The sequence below is a fragment of the Apis florea genome, unplaced genomic scaffold (genome assembly GCF_048593485.1).
Source record: "Apis florea isolate Af1SG1 unplaced genomic scaffold, ASM4859348v1 contig_3068_pilon, whole genome shotgun sequence".
NCBI lineage: Eukaryota > Metazoa > Arthropoda > Insecta > Hymenoptera > Apidae > Apis > Apis florea.
Window position 1 is genome coordinate 253,378 of NW_028256700.1, and position 23,193 is coordinate 276,570.

Consider the following 23,193-nt stretch of genomic DNA (forward strand, 5'->3'; position numbering starts at 1 on the left):
AGACGCTGTTTACCCTCCACTCCGGCGGAGTGGATTTCGACCGCTTCTCTCCTTGGCTTGGTGTCCCGTGAAAGGACAGAAAAGAGAATACGAGAACGCGGAAAATGTTAGACGTTTGTGACGTAATAACAGGCCGCGCGAGGCGAAAGGAAATTATTGGAAATTTAGTTAACCGGCTGGCTTACATAACTGGCTAGCGCCTGTTCGCGGGACGTAATTCCAATCAATAAGCAAACTTGAACGTAGTAGAATCGTGGCCGAGGCTTAATCGTTGTCGCGTGACTGACTCCTCGCGAATCGAGACCGATCTTCGCCAAGCCCGTTTCGGCTTGTTAATTTGTTATTCTTCTTTTTTTTTTTTTTATAATTTTTTTTTTTAGAAAATTGTACTTCGCACACGCAAACGAACGTTACTTATGGCGATTTGGAAAAATATTTTTTTTATATTCTATAAATGCAGCGAAGTTTTTTTACATACTTTAGTTCATTAATTTGTATCCTCCTTTTTTTCTTTTTTTTTTTTTATGGTTCTTTTTGTAGAATATAATTTTATAATTTTGTAGAAAATAATTTATGTATAAATGAATGAACGTTACTTATGGCGACTTGGAAAATATTTTTTTTATATTCTATAAATGCAAGTTTTTTTTACATACTTTAGTTCATTAATTTGTATCCTCCATTTTTTCTTCTTATAGTTTTTTTTTGTAATAGGAAATTTTACTTTGTACAAATGAATATTACTTATGACGATTTCAAAAATATTTTCTATCATTCTATAAATGGGGGACTAAGTTCACAGCAAAGTTTCTTACATATTCTGATTTTTCAATATCGCGTTTAATTTTACGTACGATGATTAACTTGTATCCCTTTTTGACTCTCAGGAACCATATGATTTGATGCGATAATTCGAGAGTTGATTCTCGTATTCGAACGGCGACAATATTTATTTACGTTTAATTTTTTTAGAACATCGTCAATGGATTCCTAATTTCTTTTTTACATAAAATGTAGAATAATATATGGCTAAGATTTTCTTACCTCAAATAAAATAGAATCAGTGACAATAGAAATATTGTTCTCAAAGTTTCACAAGTTAATGTAAAACTTTGGCAATGATTAAGTTAAAGTGAAAATCAGTTTGATTTCTCGTTATCGAATAACGAAATTCTGCTTCTATTCGTAATAGAAATTGACGAGAAGAGAGATGACGAAGTAAGAGAAGAAGGAAGAATAAGAATAATAAACGGATCCACGTTACGTTAACACGAGTCAAGAAGGATTTTCCTGTCAACGAAATAAGAAAGATGAAAGATGGCGCGAAACAACGATATATATATAGCTCAATATTTCTTTCCTCACGTCCAAAGATACATAAAAAATAAAATCATTTTTTGAAATTAACCGTTTCAAAAAACTCGTTGCTTCGATACATACACCACGTATATATATATATATATACATATACTCGAAGTAATTCCATTTTTCCTATTATTATTATTATTATTATTCTAACTCTCGTCCATGTTATTTAACCGCGCAGAATAAAATTACGCAATATAATAAATCCGTAATCCGGCCACGCTAGATCGCGCGTGTTGTTTCACCGTGTATTGACTCACGAGCAGACGGGCCATTATTATATCTATCGCGGACGGCGCACGGTTTAACCGGTTGGCAACGAAGAGCCGTGGAGAGAAAGTCGGAGGAGAAGCAAACGGCCGCACGAGATGCGCGAGGAGCGAGCAGGACGCGATCGAGAGAGACGCGTGGCGGTCGTCCGTTGAGAAATTCGATCCAGTCCAGCGCGGAAGTCCACCAAGCTTCACAGTATAGCGCGCGGCTTAAGGCTTCTAGCTATAGGCGAGTCAATATGCCTCCTGGTATACATTGTATCGCGATTTCGAAAATCGAATACTCGCGCTTCCGCGTTAGCTGGATCGTGTTCCAACGATTCGTTTCGTGTTTCTCGCTCTCTGACCCGATCTCCCTCCCTCTCGAACGGAATTGATTTTTTTTTTTTCGAGATTTGAACATCGCTTTCCCTTTCTTAAGGGGAATAAAAAGCTTTGCTCTTCTTTATTCGAGAATATATATCTATAATTGTAATTTGGTCGAACTTATAATCTCGTGCCACGATTCGTTCGAAATTAATTTCAACGTGTAAAGTACGTTGCTATTTCAAAGTTACACCTGCGATCGTGCGATGAATCCTGCGACGAGGCGAGAAATATCGATCGAAACGAAACCCGTCCCGTTAATAAATCGCTGACGTAACTTCGGGACGAAAAGGAGTTTTCTCGTTTCGAATTCGATATCCATTGGCTCGAGAGAGAGAGAGAGAGAGAAATTAATTCGGACGACTTATTTGAAAAATCAGAAGGAGGATGAGAGGCACTGGGCGAGCAAGGCTGCAGAAGGGAGCTCGAAAGGTGAATGCATCCGCGCTTCCTACATTTACGCAATCGATTCCTCGAACCGTGGTTCGCACGTAGGAATGGACGCGTTCGCAGGTCTCTCTCTCTCGATATCGTGTGAACACGAAACGTGAAAATAATCGTTTCTCATGGTGCCCGCGAAACGCAACCCTCGGTCTCATTCATTCTGGGACCGGGACAATGAGCGTGAACGAAGAAGGGAATTCTTACTCGATGGTGGGTAAATGACAGTTTGAACGATCTTAGCTACCAATAAATTTTTATATATATATATATATATATTTGTCGTTCAAAATGTAATGGTAATCGCGATTAATTGCGTTTTAACAAGTAATTGTTATAAAACTTTTATTCGAAATTTTTTAACTGGTTACTTCTCCAGTTTTGGATGGAACGAATTGTCCGAATTTTGCATCCGTTCTTTTCTTTGATCCACGACAGATAAATAATAGTTTGAACAGTTGAAGTTACGAATAATAAGATTATTATATTTATTAAAATGTAATTGAACGGTTGAAACTATACGAGGGAGCATTTTAATAAGTAGTTATATGAAATTTTTATTCGAAATTTTTTAACTAGGTATTTCTCCAATTTTAGATGGAACGAATTGTTCGAATTTTCCAATTCGATCAGGTGGACGAATTTTTCTTTGATCCACGATAGGTGAATTATAGTTTGAACATTTATCGTTCAAAATATAATAATAATTGTATTAATAATTATATAAAACTTTTATTTCAAATTTTCAATTATTCGTTTTTCCAACTCTGGATGGAACGAATTTCGATCCATTTTTCTTTGATCCACGACAGATAAATAATAGTTTGAACAGTTACGAATAAAAATTTATTATATTTATCGTTCAAAATATAATAATAATTGCAATAATAATTACATAAAACATTTATTCGAAATTTTCAATTACTCGTTTTTCCAACTCTGGATGGAACGAATTTCGATCCATTTTTCATTGATCCGGATAAATAATAGTTTGAACAGTTACGAATAAACTTATTATATTTATCGTTCAAAATATTAATAATAATTGCAATAATAATTACATAAAATATTTATTCCAAATTTTCAATTAGTCGCTTCTCCAATTCTGTAATGGAACGAACGTCCGAAATTTCGATCCATTTTTCTTTGATCCAGATAAATAATAGTTTGAACAGTTACGAATAAAAACTTATTATATTTATCGTTCAAAATATTAATAATAATTGCAATAATAATTACATAAAACATTTATTCCAAATTTTCAATTAGTCGCTTCTCCAATTTTGTAATGGAACGAATCGTTACGAATTTTTCGCGTCCGTTCGATCAGTATTCACGAATTCTTAAACATCCACGGAGGCGAGAACGCGATTTTCCCGATTTCTCGCGTAAACAAATTTAATCGAACATTCACGACGCGTTCCGTCCATTTTATTATCACGCGCACGAGGCCGCGTGACGAGGCAACGCCGCTGTTTCCAATCCGATCATCGACAATCCGGATTGTATCTCGTCGTATATTTCGAGCCCGGAAAAACGAAAAGGCAGCGGGCAAGGTTGAACGACCTGTTTTAAAGCGCCGGTTCGGTTGAATCGGTTGAACGACCTCGAGGGACGGCTTCATTTTATTTTTTCCCTTTTTCAAACAATGGGGAAAGTGTTGCGAAAGCGGCGCCGGGTGTGACGCGCGCGTCACGTGCGCGATCATCGTCTCTCAACGACGCCGTCCAAGGGGCGAGCAAAGTCGCCGAGGGGGGAGGGGAGGAATCCTTTCGATTTCGCTCGTGACGGGATCGCTTTCAACCTCGGTTAAAGCAACACAGTTTTTCCAGCCTTTCACCGAGCCGAGTTTACGAAACCGGCCGATTCGTTCGGAATTCGGCCGAGGGAAGGTCAAGGGCTGGTGAACGCCGGCCAGCTTTCACCAGAAACGCGCGAGCCACGAATCTCGATTTCTGTAATCGAGGGGATTAAGAAGAGGCTCGCGCGATAAACAAGGACCGATTCGTGGCGAAATTTCCCGCGATTTTCAACGAGATTAGGGAGAAATTAACGTTCAATCATATTTCGCGGAGAGGGAAACCGGCGGCGAGTTTGAAAAGGAATAAAAACTTTCACACCCGTATTCGTCTCTTTTTTCCTTTACGATCAATGGATCGAGTAGATCGAAGCGGACGAAATTTAATTGAAAAATAGACAAGTTTCTTCCTAAACTTAAATTTCTCTAGTTTTAACGAGTTTGCACTCGTATTTAAAAAGGTCGCCAATTCAAGGTGACAACAGTTTCTAAAATGTAATTACGTAAATACGTGTTAATATAAATATTCGTGTAATAATAATAAACTTTGCTATACAAATTTTGATCATCGAGTCCAGTTTCCAATGCGCGATGTTGATTCCGCGTGACGATTCTGATAATATTGGGGGAACAAGGCCGATTCTTCGGAGCCAACTTTCTCTAGGAATGGTGCCTCCAAGTCTGGTGCGAATCTGGTCGATTCACAGGTTGGTTGGAATCGTAGGTTCGTAGCGGCGAGATGGGAATCGTGGCTGCTTTCATTTCGCGAGGAAAAGGAGAAACGGTCAGGGAAAGGTCAGAGCGACGAGGAAGTGGCCGAGTGATAATAAGCGAGCCAACGCTTTCTACGCCGCGGTGGTTGCGGCGTAGAAGGGGCATGGAACTAAACGGAACGTGACGCCGCTTAGTGGTTGGAAAGATAGGGCCAAAACTGGGGACAAAGTTATTTTTCTTTCTTTTGCCCACTTCCGATTTTCACGTTATATATATTTGAGGAGATTTAGAATCTTTGGAAAACGATATTGCTTTCTATTCTACGTGATAAATGCAATAAAGAAAATTTAATATTGCAATAAAGGAAAGGAATGAAAAAGAAAATACAAGTAATCGATATATAAAGGATATATAAATATACAAGTGTATATAGGAGAATTAAACGTATAATGTAACTTGAAGTAAAAAAATAGAAAAATCGATCGGTAGATCTGGCTATATATAAACGCGTATTTTGTTTAATCTGTAAACATTTAAAAAGAGGATTAAAAATTTTAAATCTATAAGAGTTTTAATGTATGGTTGTTGCACGTTGCATCGAAACAATTGAATTCAAATTTTCAAATTTATAAGAAAAATAGTCGAATAGTGAATTTTATTATATTTTTAATGTTATAATCCATATTTAAAAAAAAAAACTGTAATTTCTTCTCATTTTTATTTAAGCATTTATTGATATATATATATATATATTATTGATTACTCATAATTGATTAATCATATTTTTATGTTGTATTATAACGAAATAATAAATTACGATAAAAAGCAATATCGCTTTCTAAAAATTAAGTATCTCGATATAAGCTCAAACTCGGGGAAAAAAAATAATTTTTTCCACTTCCAGCCTCTATCACCGCTACTTCGAGAACAGCAATTTTGAAAGCGATATTCAGCCGAATTGAATTTGTCCTCGTTGGTTCGATGAGGACGCGGCTTAAGGAATCATTGCGCTAAGGAAAATGAAATCCAACATCCGGATAGGAGATCGGGTCGAAATTTGAGTCTCCCGTGTATGATACATTGCGTCCAATTTAAACGAAGAAGTTCTTCTTCTCCGTCCAAGAGAGAGAGAGAGAGGGAAAGAGAGAGAGAATGTTTAAACTCGAGCGGTTAGGCTTAATGGAAAACTTGAATCCCCTTCCTCGAAGAAAAATTAATCCGTTTCCGCTTCAAATTATCCATTGTATCTATTTCGATTTAAACGAGTCGAAAATCTTGCAAGACACCTCTTCTCGAAACTTTAAATCTCATCCCCGTCAAGAAAAATTAATCCTCTTTCCACTTTAAATTATATTCGTTGCAATCGAATCGACTCGAACGAAATTCTCATCGAAATTCTTCTTCTGCTTCGAAAAGGAAAAACGTCAACGTTTCAAATCAGACATTGGGCATTAACCCGTTGAAAAACCTCGAATAAAACTACTTTGCAGCAATTACATATTAATTATTACAATTGATCCGCTTTTCGCTACAATTTATTTCCGACTTATTGTTACGTCATATTATTCACGATAAATATAAATAACTTTACTCGTACGTCCATTAAACCGAACTCCCTTCCTCGATCAGTCGAAACAATTAAATCTCTTTTTTCTCCTTCATCTTCGAGAAGAAGAATAATCGATCTTTTTATCACTCGCCTGTGATCAACCAAAATCAACTTATAAAGTTAAGAGACTCCTAAGAGATTCTGAAAAAAAGAAAGAAAGAAAAAAGGAAAAAAATTCCGAGTCTCCGTTTTCCAAGCCGACGTTTTAAACTTGAGCGAGTTCCCGAGCTTCCTACTGAAAAGCTCTCGTATGTGGGACGCGCGTATCGAGGAACACGATCTCGAGGAGGTCTATTTCTCTCTTCTTCCCCCCCCCCCAAACCCTTCCCCTCCTCGCCCCTCGCTCTACCCACTCCTCTCTCTCTCTCGCGCTCTCTCGCTCTCCTCACTCGATGTACGCTCGTCGCGGCGGTGCTCCTAGGCTAGGTCTAAACGCGTCGATGCTAAAGCCAAGCGAGCGTTTCTCCTCGCGCTCAACGTACAATGGCAACAAAGTTCGACCCACGCTATTGCCTGGCTGGCTGGCAGTGAAACCTCCTCTCCTCTGTCCGCACTACTTCGCCGTCCTCTCGCACTTTATCTCGCTCCATACGGAGAATCACCTCGCGCGTCTTACCTCGCCCTCTCTCTTCGACTTATTTCGGAAATACGCGTATACGAGATACACGAAACGAAACGTCTTTCGTTGTTATATTGCGTGGTAATATTTTTGTGTATATATATGTGTGTATATATATATATTGGTTATTTACGTAATTTACTTGGGTACAGATTGGCCACATTCTCGAAGAGCATTGTAGAAAAAAAAAATATATATATAATTCAAGGTTTATTTATCGAGTTGTAAGAGAGATATTTTTATGCTCTTGTTTTGGTCTAAATTTGATCGGTCAGAGATGTTTACATATGTTAACATTGTTTATACAACGAACCGGCGCTGGTTATATATTAATTTTCATGAAATTCTTTCGCGATGATAACGGTTATGCATAACGGTATGCATTATGCGAAAGAGTGATTCGCACTGCGCATAATTATAATTAATTACACGTGTTAATTATTTATTATATATAATTATACGTGTAATTAATATAATCAAAGCGTTTTTCCTTAAATATATTAAAACGTAATTGCAGAGAAGTAACCGTGGAGACAATTTTTTCCCATTCGAAATTTTATAGTAAATTTTTTTAATAGCAACGCAAGTCGATTCGCCGTTCGATTTCGTTCGCGAAAACGAACGAAGCGACTCGATTCCCAAGTTTCATTAAGGCGCCACAGTTATCTCCCCCGGTTATGTACAAATCATTAAGGGGAGTCATTACAGCCGAGTTCACGGTTTCCAGATTTTAATTAGAGAGAAGCAGAGCGTTCGAGTCCTCTCCTCGAGGAGGGAAATTTTTGACGCCATGCACGGTTACGAAACGAGGAGATAACCTTTTCAAACCTTATCGACGCTGTTGTTCGATTCGAGAGAAACAAAAGGGAAAAGAGTCGCCTAACGGGCGGGAAGATCCGCAAGGCAGTTTATGCACTGCAGTTTCGTTTCACCGGCGCTATCGTTGGCGCTGGTAACGATCGTTTTGCGCCTTCGATATTCGCGAGCATATACTGTTTCGCAAGTTTGTTACGTAAAGGGTGAAAAAGTAATTGGCGTTCGCGCATACGATTTCTAACCGTTAATTGATCAAGAACAATCCGCAAGTCTCTCCAACGTTGAATAACGGGGCAAGCGATTTGGCTCAAACGTTTAAGCTTTAATAATCCTTCCTATTTTTATAATCCGAAATATCGTTTCCTTACCTCGTGGCGGAAAATTCGTCACGGATAAGAAATACAAGAATTATTTTCCTTGCTTATTAACACCTACAGCGATAATAAAATAACAATTTATCCTCGACTGTTAGTAGACGTTGCAATCATGGCGGGCTAAATAGAAAAAGTCTTTCTGTTCTTTTTTCTACGTTCTTCGTTCCGAGAAACAACGAATTTTCCCGCTCTATTTCCCCTAACCTGAGAGCCACACACCTGTGGACATTTGATTTTACACCTCGAATAAAATCGAGTTTACTTATTCTCTCTCTCTCTCTCTCTCTCTTCCTTTTCGAAGAAGAGAAATAACTCGTTTCCTTCAAAAAAAAAAAAAAAAAAAAGAAACAACGACGAAGACGAAAGCGAAATAAAACTCTTTCTTAAAGATCCTCTTCGAAATTCATTTAAAATGTCTGCATGCGTGGGAGATGGGAAAAATGGGGAACCCGGTGGAAAGAAAAGAAAAAGGAAGAAAAGGCACGAGATGTATAAATATGGAAGGAAAAGGTGGAGGAGAGGTTTTTACGTGGGTTGAACGGTCACGTTGTTCCGTGGGAAGGAGCAGAGGAGTTGGGTATAATACGAGAGAGAAATACGTTTCACTCTCGACGAGCCGGCCGGATAACGGGGCTCACTGTTCACGGCGGAGGTAACTACCTCGCCGAGAAAGAAGGGAAAGTAGTTCTGTGAGTCAGTGGGGCTTGCGGTACCCCACGACGTTGAACGGTTAAGCGGGCAGGCAGGAACGGGAAACGGGTAATCCAGATGAGCCGTATCGTTTTATCCTCCTCCAAATCTTCCCCCCCCCCGCTTTCTTCTTTTTCGATCGTTTCGCGACGATTTTTTGTTTCTTTTTTTTTTTTTTTTTTTTGTGAATTTCAAACAGTGAGTAAACTCGAACTCAAAAAGTGGCGATAATTAATAAAGTTTTTATTATATACATGTTGTTTCTTTCGAATAATATATAAGTTCGTTTCGTTTTTCATTTTTCTTTCATATTTCTGTAAATTTACAGTTTTTTGATCAGAGAGTTTCGTGAATCATGAGATAAGAGATTGGAGATCGTACAAAGTCAATTGGTGGAAGAATATTTCTGAAATTTTTGAGAAAGATTTATCCATCTTCGAAAAATTCTTCTTTTCCTTCCTTTCGCGCAATTTTGTTCTAGATTTTCCAATCACTTGTCGAAATCCTCGACGCATACGTACACTTTTTCATTTCAGAATATTCGACCAGATTTCTCAAATAGAGAGATATATTTTTATATTTAGAGAACGGAAGTAACTTCGTCCAAGGTAGGTATTAAAGTTTTCGAATCGGGTCTTTTCGAGAACCGTGGTATGAAAATACAGGCGGAAGATTAATCGTTGGCGAAAAAGCAAACACGTTATTACTAACGACAATGGTTAATCACTCTTTAAATCACCAGAAATAGAAATCAAGGCATTTATACCTCCTCCAGCTGTGCCCGTTGTTTTATCGCTCCCTCTTGTGCACTCTGTTCATACACAGTATACACGTGATTTTTTAATCCCCCATTATCCCTTTCCTGTCATTTTTCTTTCTTTAATTTAAAGACCGATCGATCATCTTTCGATTCTTCCATTTTTCTATTCTTCGAAAAGAGAGAAAAAAAAAAACAAAAACAAAAAAGGACCATCATTCCCAAAATCTATCTCTTATTAAATTCAATCATCTTCGATTTATCTATATATTCTTCGACCGAGAAAAAAACAATCATCATTTTCTAAAACCCATTATATAATACCTCAGAAGCAACAATCTTAATCCCTTTTCGATTAAGAGCATCTTCGTGAGGAAAAAGAAAAACAACGCCTGAAATCCATCTATCTTCCTTCCTTCCTTCCTTCCTTCCTTCCTTCCTCAACCGAAGCGACCGTGTTCGTCCATCCATACATACACACGTACATACACACGTCGCGAGCGTATCTCGAACGAATCGTCCGTTCTCGGCCCCCTCTCCCTTCCCCCTCCCACCACCGTCCAAAACCACGTTCACTTCGACAACCGCGCTCTAAAACCGCGTGGCAGCGAGCGAGCGAGCGAGCGAGCGAGCGATGAAAAGGAATTCGTTATGCGGTGTCCCGGGAGCGTGTAATTTTTGCTTTCTCCCGTGGAAACGGCTCGCGAGCGGGGGGAGGAGGAGGGGGGAGGGTAATAGCGGAACGACGAGTGACACACTTCCCGAAGCTAGGCAGGGGAGGGAAGGGAAGGGAAGGGGGAGGCGGCTCTCTCGGTTGAATCTCGCCCGCGATAGAGCACCGCCGCCACCGGGCTCTATCCGCCACCGGAAATAGATTGTTGGTTGGCGAACGGGCCGCTTAATACAGCGACAAACAATGGTTGACCCGAATATGCAACGCTGAAATGACGAGCCGAGTCTCGACGACCCTGATGGGACCGAAAGCCGCTCGTTACGAACAATTGCGCGCTGAAAGGTCATTAACCGGTGGGGGGAGGGGAGGGGAGGCCGATTACCGACCGAGCAGCCGCGGATCTGGCATTCCTTAAATATTCGAGGAAATCGATGACGGTTGAGGAGGAGGAGGAATATGCAACGGCATGGCAAATCGTTCGGATATGGGTTTGGGGAAGTTTGAATCGCATTCGAGTGGATTGTGGGAAACATTGAATTCGTTCGAATTGATATTCCTCCTGATTTCTTAGTTTTTTTTTTTTTTTTTTTTTTTTTCTATAAACGAAGTGAGAAGAAACGTCAAATTTTGTTTTCTTTTTTCGAAAGGGAGGCTTAGCGAGAGTAGCGCGGAGCTAGATCCGTAATCGTAGCGGCGATAGCGAGAGTCGGCTAGTTTTGAGGTCAGGGCAACGACGCGGAGGATCCTTGTGACGTTGCTCCAAGGAGCGCTCCGGTTGGCCTTCGACCTGAACGTTCCCTCCCTCCCTCCCATCCGCCCTCCTTTCCGCAGGACTACTACTACCTCTTCCTCTGCCGTGTCGTGTCGCGCGCCACGTCCTTTTAATCTTCGAACAATTATAACGAGGCCGCCCCCCCGTCTTTCTGTTCGATCGTATCGTACAGTACAAGTAACAATTATCGATCGAAAAGAGCTGGTATAATTCGAAACAAAAACACGAACGAGAGAGATTTGAGTTTAACACGATTTTGAGTTTATATCGAGGATCGAGGAAAAGGAGATAATTCTCTTTCTTTCTTTCTTTCTTTGTTTTTGTTTTTATATAACAAGTGGATCGAAAAGATCAAGATCACGAGTGTGGAGAGTGTGGAGATCGGCGATCCTTGGTCACGGGCTCGCGAGTGTAACGTGGTTCGGAAGGTGAAAGTTTTTTCGGTTATCGAACATCGTGGCCTAGACCGTAAAAGAATAACAAGAACGCGCGTATACAACGCGAGAGTTCTCGTAAAGGCAGTTAGTTTATGCCTCGCTGCTTTCTCTTTTCATTCTAAATACTTCCCTCCAAACACGGTTTCCTCGCTCCGCTTTCGTCGTACGAAAAGCTTTTTACGAACCGACAAAATAGATCATTAGACTCGTAGCGGATTTGTAAGAAATTGATTCGAGATCGGCTCGAAAACGTGCCTCGTCGGTACGAATGGAAACGAGACGTATTTATCGTGATTTCGTCCGCGTAAAATTTCGAATATATCAATGACGAGCTTAAAATCCCAAAGAAAAGAGAAAGAGAGAGAGAGAGAGAAAAGACGATCCCCAAAAATTCTCGCGAACGATCTCTTTTTTTCACAGAGATATCAACGATCATATATCCCGGGACATGAAATTGATTCTAACTTTCTCGAACGCTCGGCAAAGGCCGAGCCACGGAAGATCGATCGATCGATTTTATTTCTAAAAATATCTGCATCGACCGAGTACGCGCTACTACTCTCTAATATCGTTTGTAATATCGTATGTAGGCGATAGAGGGTTTCTATAAAAAAAAAAAAAAAAAAAAGAAAAGAAAAAAAAAAGAAAATCGCTTCGAGAAGAAGAGGTCCGACTTCGGAAAATTTCGTCTCGATCGAAATTACGCGACGCCGATAAGTGCAGCCACGGCGTGAATTTCGACAGAGTATGGACAGAGCGCGCGTAACGTATCTCTCGTACTCACGGCGTATGCACGTATAAACGACGCTTTTATCAACAATACGACTCGACGCGTTACGTAACAATACGACGTTTTTCATTTATGAAACGCGCATGAAACAACGAGCGAGTCGAGGCGGCGAGCGAGTCCTCGTATTCTTCCAATTTTTGTTTAAACCCTCGAAAACATTCACGAATCCCTCGACGCAACTTGGTAAAATAATACGAAGAATTAGTAACGCGCGATTTACAACGAAGGTCGAACGTTGAAACGAGGAGAAGAAAAGGAAAGAAGAGGAAGAAGAAGAAGAAGAAGAAGAAGGAGGAGGAGGAGGAGGAGGAGGAGAAGAAGAAGAAAGGAAAAGTGAAATAGGTGGGAGGGAGAGAGGGAACAAGAGCGAAGAAACGGTCGGTTTCTGGTAGGAAGGCGCGGTTGGACGGAGAGACAGAGTTTTTCCGCGAGCGGCGCGGCGTGCGTAACGCTAAGCGATCGACGACTAGGCTGGTTGCAGCGGTGTTAGAGGTTCCCCTACTGGAGAACGTAGTACAGCAACGCTGCCGTTTTACGAGGAGGGTTCTCTCTTCCACTTCCACAGTTCCTCCACCGCACGGCGCACGGGTTCCTCGTCGGTGAGCGCTGGTGCCCGTGGCCGCTGTCCCAGTCGTCGCCCTACTTTGTCGAAGCCAACTCAGCTCGACACTCGGTTTACACCTCGCCACGACGGGACAGAGAAACACGTCCACGCACACGCGCGCGCGCACGTGCACGCGTACAGGGACGGCCCACGCGTATATACACGCGCCTATATAATACATACATATATATATATATACACACGCGTGCGTCGCGCGAGAGAGAGACGAACCGAGGTGGTGGTGGTGGTGGTGATGGTGGTGGTGGTGATGGTGGTGGAGGAGGTGGTGCTCTCGATGGTGGTGGATGTGATGGTGATGGATTCCTCGTTTCGCAAACCTTAACCCGGAAGTGTCCCGCGCCCGTTTTCTCCCATTTCGCCTCTTCGAGGACCCACGTGCCTCGGCCGGAAGTGGCAGCTACGCATCGTCCTCCACCGACCTACGACAACCTGCTGCTGCTGTTACTGCTGCTGCCGCCGCGTGGCTCGAACCCCGACGGCCACCCAACAACGCGCCTCGTCTCTCCAACCGCCACGCGTTCCATCAATTTCTAGAATTATCGTCGGTGGCGGACGTTGGCCTCGATCGATCTGGAAAAAAAAAAAATCTTTCGTTTCTTCCTTTTTCTTTCGCGACGAATCGAGAGAGAGAGAGAGAGAGAGAGAGAGAGAGAGTAGTAGTAGTAGTGGGTGGAGGACGACAGACGGGGAAACGATAGTATCGGGAGAAAGTGCATATCGGGCCTCGAGCCGGAAGTGGGATCGAGCGAGAAATATTCACCACCCTCCCCCTCCCCCCCCCTCTCCGTATCGCGGTACGAAACACTCGCATCGATGATCATCGGTCACCACCATCGTTCCACCAGCTTGGAACAACACGCGCGTGCTCCTCCTCCTCTCGTCACGAAACAACGAGAAGAAGAAGAAGAAGAAGAGGAGGAAGAAGAGGAAGAGGAAGAGGGAGAAGAGGAAGAGGAAGAAGAGGAAGAGGAAACGAGTCGGACGACGAATAGGAGGCGACAAAGAAAGTGTTACTTCTCCGCGTTTTCGTGGTTGAAATGATAGATCGAGGACGGAGGAAAGTGTGACGAAAACTTTTTCGAAAGAGAGGAGAAAGAAAAAGGGAGAGGAAGGGAAAAAAGAAAGAAAAAAGCGCCGAACTCTCGATCTCGAAAAAAGCGAAACCACTCGACCACTGCCAATTACGACTAATCGCTTACGACGTCGCCGTGATCGATCATCACGGCGCACCTTGCTACGCTCTCGCTGTGATTATTACTCGCCTCCCCTTTATTCCCCCCTCTCCTTCTTAATCCAACGCGGCCGCCTCTCGTCCACGGCCAAAGTCACCGCGTACGACGCGTCTTCTCTCCTCGACGTGTATCCTGTGTGCGTGTGTGCGTGCGTGTGTGTGTGTGTGTGTGTGCGTGTACCTACGCGCGTATATATATATATATATTATACGTGTGCGTGCGCCAATCGGCGGAGCATGCGCCGAGCGAAGGAGCAAAAACGGAACAATCGCGTTGGAGAGCCGCGTCCCTTGAACAACAACCCGTGGCGCACCGTGGAACAACCGTGGTGAGTTTTCGTCTCTCCTCGAAATTCTTCCTCCTCCTCCTCCAATTTTTTTCCCTTCCCACTGCCGATCGATCGATCCGGGAGAGCGAGAGGAGAGCGGGACGATCGGCCCGGCTCGATCGGGAATCGCACACTGCCAGAGGAGGAGAGACTGGCCCGAGCCAGGAGGAGGAAGATCCGCGTCGATCACGTGACGAGGTCAGCCAAAATTGGTACAGCGCCCCCCTCCTCCTCCTCCTTCATTATTCTAACGATACGAAATTACGTACTGCCAACGCCGATCGATGATACGCGCAACGCGGGAAACCGATATCCCGTTTCTTTCTTAGATCCTCGTTTCTTTTCCCTTCCATTCCACGCGAGCAAGAGCTAGCTCCTCGAACGATCGATCCTTCGATCGATCGAAATCGTGGAGAGAGAGAGAGAGAGAGAGAGAGAGAGATATTGCTTGCGAGAGAAAAAAAAACAAAGGAGGGGTTACGCAAGACACGCTACACGACTGCCATTTCGGTCCACGCGCGCTCGGTTCTCGTGTTGAAAATCGGCCGACATGAATGGTCCCGATAAGAAACGCGGGACGATAAACTGGACGCCGTGCTCGCATTGGCGGGCATCTCGATTCGATTGATAAATCGGTGCAACGAAGGGGAAAGGGACGAAAAAAGAAGCATAACCTTTGATTATATTGTGGAGGAGAGAGGAAATTATAGGAAAGGAATCGGGAAGAAAGTGCTTCCGCCATTTTTAAACCTTCGACCCACGTGCGCATCGTTCGTTTCCTTTCTGCCTCGCCGTTTATTTTTTCCCTACGTAACCGATCGAACGAGAAAGAAGAAAAGGAAGGAGAAAAGGAGGGATCCAAGAAGTTGCACGAAAGGCACGCAAAAAGGAGTTTTTTGGTTCGGAAGCGGAAAGACGTTTTTTGTTTGGACGAAGGATAACCCAGTTCCGCGGGGCAACTGGGTCGTGGTGCGTCTTTGCGATATCTTTGTTTTCGGCGCGCCTTATACTTAAAAAGGGAAAAAAAAAAAAAAAAAAACCGATCGATATCGGTTTTCCATTCGACTTATACGTATATGTATCTTTATATCCTGCCACTTTATACTGCATTTTTCGTGTTCGAGGATAGATTCCGCGGTAATTTTACGAGAAACTCGCGCGGCCAAGTTTAATCGACAAATATCGATCGACGCGCAAGCTCTTAATAACTTCGTTCCCTTCCACGTGGTGGTGGTGGTGGTGGTGGTGAACTTTCCAAGTGTTTTCGAAGTGTGATCGAGGATAGGGATTGGATCGAGGAACAAATGAGGAAAAGGAGCGCGTGCAAATACTCGAGAAAACGGACAAGAAGACGTTGGAGAAACGTTGCTCGCTTGGAGTGAGAAAGATCATCAAAGTGACCTGTGTTTACCTGTGTGTATTCGTGTGTTCGAGTAATATACATATATATTATAGCGTAGAAAAGTACGTGGAAGTAAATGTGGGTGCAAGTGCGCGCGCGCGCGCACAGTTAATAGTGTATAAACGCTGACGTAACACGACGAACCTCCCCCCTTAAACACCTGATCGACGATCCACGTCGGCGACCTTGTTCAATACCGTCCACCGCGGTAAAGGATTTCGGGACACGCTTTGCCTCCTCCACCGTTTTTCGTGTTTTGGATGTCTTAAGCGGAAAAAGATGTAAGTCGTTATATGTATATCCTGATATTTTTCGTTAAGAGAGAACGAGTCTCGAATTTGTATTAATTATTAATCGCCGTTCATCACGTGGACGAATGCGAAAGAAAGAATGAAGGAAGGAAGGAAGGAAGGAAGGAGAGAAAGAAAGAATAATACGATGATAATGGATGCAAATTTGAGCGTTCGAATTTCGAAAGGTCTAGGTCGTTCGACAAACGCGCGCCTTCCGGCTGCTCGAAAATTCGTGACAATTCGTTGGACAAACTTGTTCACCGTCTCTCCCTCTTCCTGAATGGATTTCAATTACGTAGATAAATACGCGCCCTGATTGAGAATGATCTTTTTTTTTTTTAACGAATTCTGATAATTCCTCGAGGATATGGTAATGGTAATCATCGAGATTAAGAGAAAAGAGTTGGAACGGATTCCTTTTCGTTACTTGTTGTTCGTAACTATACGGATAAAAAGTTTATCGGGCGGCCGATCGAAATTTATTCGCAAGGCAGGTAAGAGGATCGTTTATTAGCCTGGTTTAATTCTTGGACGCTCGTTTCTCATTGTCGATCCGATGGGAGGCGCGATTACGGCGATTAAAAGGAACGGGGAACATGGACGTACGTGGGCCCCGTTCGATTTCATTGATTCACGAGCATCGGCGTTCAGGTTGCCTAAGGCTATTGTTTCCCGTTTAATTGGCCGTTATCTATTCTCAGGATCATCGTAGATCAATTTGCACGATCGCTCGTTCACGGTAGGGCGGAACAGTTTCTCTGTAATCTATAAATACGTGAGACGAGGCGATACACGAGTCGACTGCGTCGTACGATTGTTGCAGGTAAATGCAACAACGGTGCAGTTTGTTAACGGGAAGTCGGTGGCTCGTACCTTTTCCACCAATTGCGTAAGAGTAAAAATTCACCAGGTTTCGCGCCACTCGTCGCGTGTGGAACGAAAGTGGGAGGAAAAAAACGCGATTAGATAAATACCGTTAGATAAATTCATTTTTTAAAAATCGACCGAGATAGTTGCTGCGTAATAGAGAACATTTGCATTATTTGCATTAGAATTACGCATCCTATATGTATATATATTGTGTGCTACAAATACGAAAAAAATCATACGAATGCAAAAACATCCGGTGGAAGTCGTAATAATCTGAATAAAAAAATGTCGTTGATGACAATTATTTTTATTTCAAACGTTTTCATACTTACGCGTTAGAATAACGCTCGTTGTTTGATAAATTCCTATCTATCCGTTTGGTGAAAAGATACTTGGAAATAACGATGCGTTTTGAGAAATAGAAATACGATTGGATCTCTCGTGGCGGCCGAATTCAAAGGCAAATTCTCACGAAAAGAATAAAGATGAAATTGCATCTACGCGAAATCCAATTGACCCGTTTGACGATAACGCTCGATGCGAAGTTAACACGGTCTGGCGCGTGTAAAGTTTAGAGCGGCGCGTCGGTAGCCGATGACATCGAGATAGGTTAGTTTTGCTCGGATAACGATGCAACGCGCGGAAGAAACTTGCTAAAACGTAAAAGTAAAAATAGTTTTTGACCCATAGATATTACACGAAGCGAAAAGTGGTTCAGTAAGCGTAAACATTTTAACCAACCATATACGCGTTAACCAATTGTAATTTTATTGGCCGTGCTTACGTTATTTCCATTCGTCAAGACAGGGTAATAAAATTTCCATCGTAAATTACGAAGACTTAAGTGTGACTCGCGAAGTGACGAATCTAGGAGAAGGACGAGTATAAACTTGCTCGTTTCTTAATTTTTCTCCATCGAGCGATCGACCCACGATCTAATCCAATTTTCATAACCTAACTTTTTCCATAATATCGATATCGAAACGAATCTAACGCGATAGATTATTCCGTTTATAAATATAATTTCTTACGCGTTTCTAAATACGATCGTACGCGATGAATCATCTTATTTCATATACAACTAGCAAAAAAATAATTAGATCAACGATGTTTACTTAAATGTGCAAAAAATATATAAATATACATATATTACGTGGTGCAGAAATATTCGTTGCAAAATGTGAAATGAAGAAAAAAATCCCCGTTTAATTTCTTTTTCAATTCTTCGCAATCTGAAGAAAAAAAAAAAGAGAAAAAGAAAAAATTCACACACGCTTCGAAACAACAATTCTATCGCGATAACGACGTGGCGTCGCGATAGAGAATTTTCGGAATAAAATTGACCGATTCGATCGATGAAACAGTCGGTGTCAACAGCCGATGGTAAAAAAATTTCGAGGCGATAAGCCAAAAATAAATAGCGGAACGCGTTTATGCAAAGGCACACGGTGTTAGTAGCGACGGTTAAAGGCACGCTAAGTAAGGAGCACGCGCCACATGGCGGGAACTAGAGTTGTGCAACCCCGCTTAAAGTTATTCTGGCGGATGAGCGCAGTAGCTGGTGACGTCCCTAACCTAACATAACCTCTCGCCACTCTGCGCGCGCCCTCTCTCGATGACGGAGTTTGCGATAGGTCGGGCACAACGTATATACGAATGCACGTTACGTGCAGCCAGTCTGCTCCACTATAGTCGAATCATGCGTACTACGATCCGCATCTACCACACCGGTATCCGTCGCACTTTTCACATCGTACCATGACCTTTCCCTTCAACGAATCATCAACGATCGCTCTCTCCGTTCGATTTCACGATTGATTTCTCATTGATCTTCTTTTTTTTCTCTTTTTTTTTTTTCCTTCTTTTTAAAAAAGCATTAAACTGTTCAATTAATCCGTTGTATCAATTAATACAAGGATAAAGGTAGCATAAAAGTGGAGCGAGATTTAACGATCGAAATGCTTGATTATCGATCGATTATTCGATACATTATCGTGCTAATAAATTCTGTTTCTAAACCGTTGCCAACCGCTTTCGAAATTGATTCTCGCACACTCGTCGTCATCTCGTCCGAAGGAAATCTCGTCTCGAAAGGAAACGAATATTATTCGATCCTTGCGAATGAAAAAGATTGCGTGTTTCGGTAAAAGAGACCTTATCCTTACGTGAACGTGACCAACGTGTTTCTTACGTCGCGCCCGTGTCACCGATTATAACCGGCTAGATCTCGGCCTATAGAGGCCACGTGCGTAGAAAATAGATAACAACTAGCAGACTCCTCGCGACCTATGCCAATCTCGAACTAAATATACCGGCCAGTAATCACGGCATTGCATCCACCAACTTCACTGCCTTTCGTATATCCGAAGCAACGCGATCTCGCTAAGGTCTCGCTAATATATAACGTCAACGTAACGTCTATTGTACCAACCGATGAAGCGCGCGATGTTATCGACCGAATTCTCGACGAGCGTGATTCCCATTCGTTGCGACTCGTAATCTCGTCAAGAAACGATCCCGTTCCACGGATGTAATGCGATTCCATTTGAAGAGAAAAAAAAAAAGTTTTTGATTTCGAACCTTTTACTTCCCGCGCCACGTATCATCTCTCCCTTTATTATTCCTCGGTCGAAAAGCTTACGAACAAATCCTTCGCGATTCCTTTTTATTTATTTATTTATTTTTTTTTTTTTCTTTTCGCGGGAAAACGAGCTTACGAAAAACACCAGCCGTGTTTCATCATCCACCCGATACCTGCGAGAAACTACGCTCGCCGGGCAAACCGACTTATCTCGCCGCCGTTCTTTTCATTGGCTTCGCGCTCGCGCGGCGGGGAAAAAAGGGAGAACGTAGGAGGGAGGGAGAGGGAGGGGAAAAAAAAACGCGGCGATTCATAACAAACCTGTGTGATCGGCACAGAATCGATGTCGTGAATAATGCATTATTCGTCTACTACCATCGATACTACCGATACTGCCGATGGTATAATGTCGCTTTTGCACATAGAAGAAAAATGACTTAACGAGTGGTCGACCTTATTGTGACTCATTAACCAATGAAATAGGAGTGCGAGCTTTGCTATGCCACTATCCCCACGGATTAGAAGAACGAAAGATCTTTATAACGCGATCGATGGAGCGAGGAATCGAGCGGTTTAAAACACGGTTTTTTCTTCCATATTATGTATTTCTCCAATCCTCTCTATCGATTCGATCACGAAAAAATACATCTCTCCATCCCAAGCCGAAATTAGCTCAGAATTTTAACGTTAAACGATTTTTTGAACGAAGCAGAGAAGCTAGCAATCGTACAGGCGCGATTAATGAAAAGAAAAAAAAAAAAAAGAAAAAGAGAAGCACGAAACGAAACGGGGGGAGGGGGAATGATCGTTTAAAGAGGATTCCGCGGTTGTTCCTAGCCGTTGCCAGAAGCATGGACGATCGACGGGATGAATTACGACGACAGAAATCGTCGGCGCACCATCACGAACATCCTTGCGTCGGAATGATGTCATTTGACCCTGACACGTGCAGTGAGCGAGTACCGGTATTCGAAATGCCCAGCCGCCATTCGACTCGGGAGAAAACGCGTTCCCTCGAAAGGTGCATGACACTGCACACTCGTTCGTGACTGGAAACAACGAGGCGAGGGATATAGGAAAAGGTTCTAACCTTTTCCACCATTTCGAGTTCGATCGATCGATCATTAGTCCCGGTCATCGAGCCGAGAAAGAACAGAGATTTCCTTATTCGCTTTCTTCGAAGAAAGTGAATAAAATTGGAGAGGGAAAAGAAGAAAAAAATAGAAATCGTTCCTCTCTCTCCAAGAATACTATTATTTAAAGAGTAAAGTTGTGGTAAAATTTATACATATATACAAGAGTGAGTTTTAATGGCGAAAAAATTAGGATAGGTTTTTTTTTTTTTTTTTAAGAAGAAAAAAAAGAAAATGGAAAGAACGTATCGTTTAAGGAATTAGATTTAGTACGAAAGTAAACCGAGAATCGATTAAACGGAATTGTGCCCAGCGCAGAACGAACACGATGACACGCGGTGTTGCGATTACTCTCTGAGGTCGATTCTCACGGACGTTAGCTGGCCTTACAACATTGCACTTATTATACACTCGCGAGTTGTCGTTCCGACATCTCGTGATACACGCCGCGCGATCGAGCTCGATGGATCTTCGTCTTCGAAGGAAATTCCATCAAGATCACGGACTCTGGATCGTCGATTAACGATTCGCTTTTTCTTTCTTTCTTTCTTTCTTTCTTTCTCTCTCTCTCTCTCTCTCTCTCCTTCTCCTTTTAACGAAGCTTGTTCAATGCTATTGGAGGAGCGGGAACAACCGTGGCCATGTAGAAAATATCATTCGAGATTACATCGCGCGCTCCGCACCGAGAGAAGAAGAAATATTATTCTTTGATAATGAACGAATATTTGCAAAAACAATACACACCGTATATCGCGTATCGACAAGTTTAATTGGCAATGAAACGCAAAGTGACGTATGAACTTGTATCTAATTCGCCGTCCAAGGATAATAACGCAATAATGACCTCATCGAGAATACTTGAAATTTTCTATACTGTACAGTCGGAAAAATATTTGTAACGTTAACGAGGCGTGCATTCCGTACCGTGGTAAAAAAAAACGTGAAAAGTGTTTGTTCTCTATTTTTATTTTTTTTTTTTTTTGAAATTCGAAAAAAAAATAATAATAATAATAATAATAGTAGAGTAGGTATTGTTGGGAAGTGAGAACGGACCGTGTGTTTATTGGCACAGTTTCGAAGAAAACGCGGAGTAAGGCTAGTTACGCACTATCAATAACTATTTACCGAAACGTAGCAGTGTTGTTTACATACGGTTTTGCCAAGTTGCGGTGATTATGGCGCCAAGTATCACTGGGAAACGTGACTAAGCGCGTGATATTATCCGTCCCTCCTGGAAGGAATAAGGTCTGCCGGGAAACAAAGCGGTCTAGGAACGTGCGACCAGTGCAAGACTACACTGCTATTAATACAGGGTGAGTCAATAGAGAATTTCCTATTTATAATATAAACTCCTTAAATCGTTACACTTATATTCGATCGAAAGAAATATAACACGGTTCGCATCAGGTACACTCATCGAAACGCACGGAGACAAAGTGTTTTGTATAGAAAAGGAGAAGAAGCGAAGGGAAAAAAAAACTACCTAGTCGTACAATTCCTCTCCGTATATTTTCCTCTACATCTCTATTTTTATTGACTCACCTTGTATCGTACATATCGATCACGGTCTCTCAATGATCTCTTTCCCCGTCCCCCCCCCCCTCCCCCCCATTTAAAACCATTAAACGGAATCTTCGTCCGATCCGAGACGAATGGAGACTCGAAAACGTTTCGAAATTAAAAACTTCGGCCGAGTCACGGATCTCACCTTCGTCGAACCATCCCTCGTCCGGATACCTAACTGGACTGGAAAAATAAATGGGCCGAGTTCGATGTTACACGCGCAATAAGAATAAATATACGTTACGAATCGTGTATCGTGTCGTATCGTAAGCAGGCGACAGCAGCGATCTCGCTTCTCGGTCGAAAGATAAGAATAGGAGAAAAAAAGAAAAGAAAAGAAAAAAACAAAGAAAGAAAGAAAAATATATGTAGTATATATATATATATATATACGTATAAAAGAAAAAAAAGCATCGATAAACACGTGACACAGCGTTCGATGATCGTCGATGTTTCCACGAATTCGTTTTTATCGGTCGATTATTGGCCGATGGTCACGGTCCAGAGGCGCCCTTCGAAATTTTTCGACCGTTGGCGAGAAACGGGTCGGTGGCGCGCGCAGCAACGGGTCAGACCAAGTTCAGACGGCTTAGATGCCGCAGCTGCGATACCAATGGTCGAGGAAATTGCACGGGTTAAAGGGCGACGGAGGAGCCAAGCTAGGAGATTCGAT

General features: G+C 42.2%; 1 protein-coding gene and 1 long non-coding RNA gene across 6 annotated transcripts in view; one reads left to right on the forward strand and one right to left on the reverse strand.

Moving 5' to 3' along the window:
* The window catches only part of Hr4 (nuclear hormone receptor 4), a 140,450-nt gene that overhangs the window by 84,287 nt on the left and 32,970 nt on the right, over positions 1-23,193 (forward strand). For 2 of the 5 annotated variants that reach the window (XM_086908122.1, XM_086908125.1), the window contains exon 1: positions 13,685-16,361. The exons of 2 other annotated variants lie outside the window; for them this stretch is intronic. The gene's annotated coding sequence lies outside the window, so the exon portion shown is untranslated. Of the gene's footprint in view, positions 1-13,684; positions 16,362-22,022; positions 22,271-23,193 lie in introns of those variants that run through there. One more of the 5 variants, XM_086908123.1, reaches the window with a different exon arrangement.
* LOC147657588 (uncharacterized) lies at positions 13,045-14,780 on the reverse strand. The gene is made up of 2 exons (XR_015292077.1): positions 14,664-14,780; positions 13,045-13,688 (listed from the first exon to the last, which is right to left on the reverse strand). It is a non-coding gene; the product is annotated as an uncharacterized LOC147657588 (long non-coding RNA).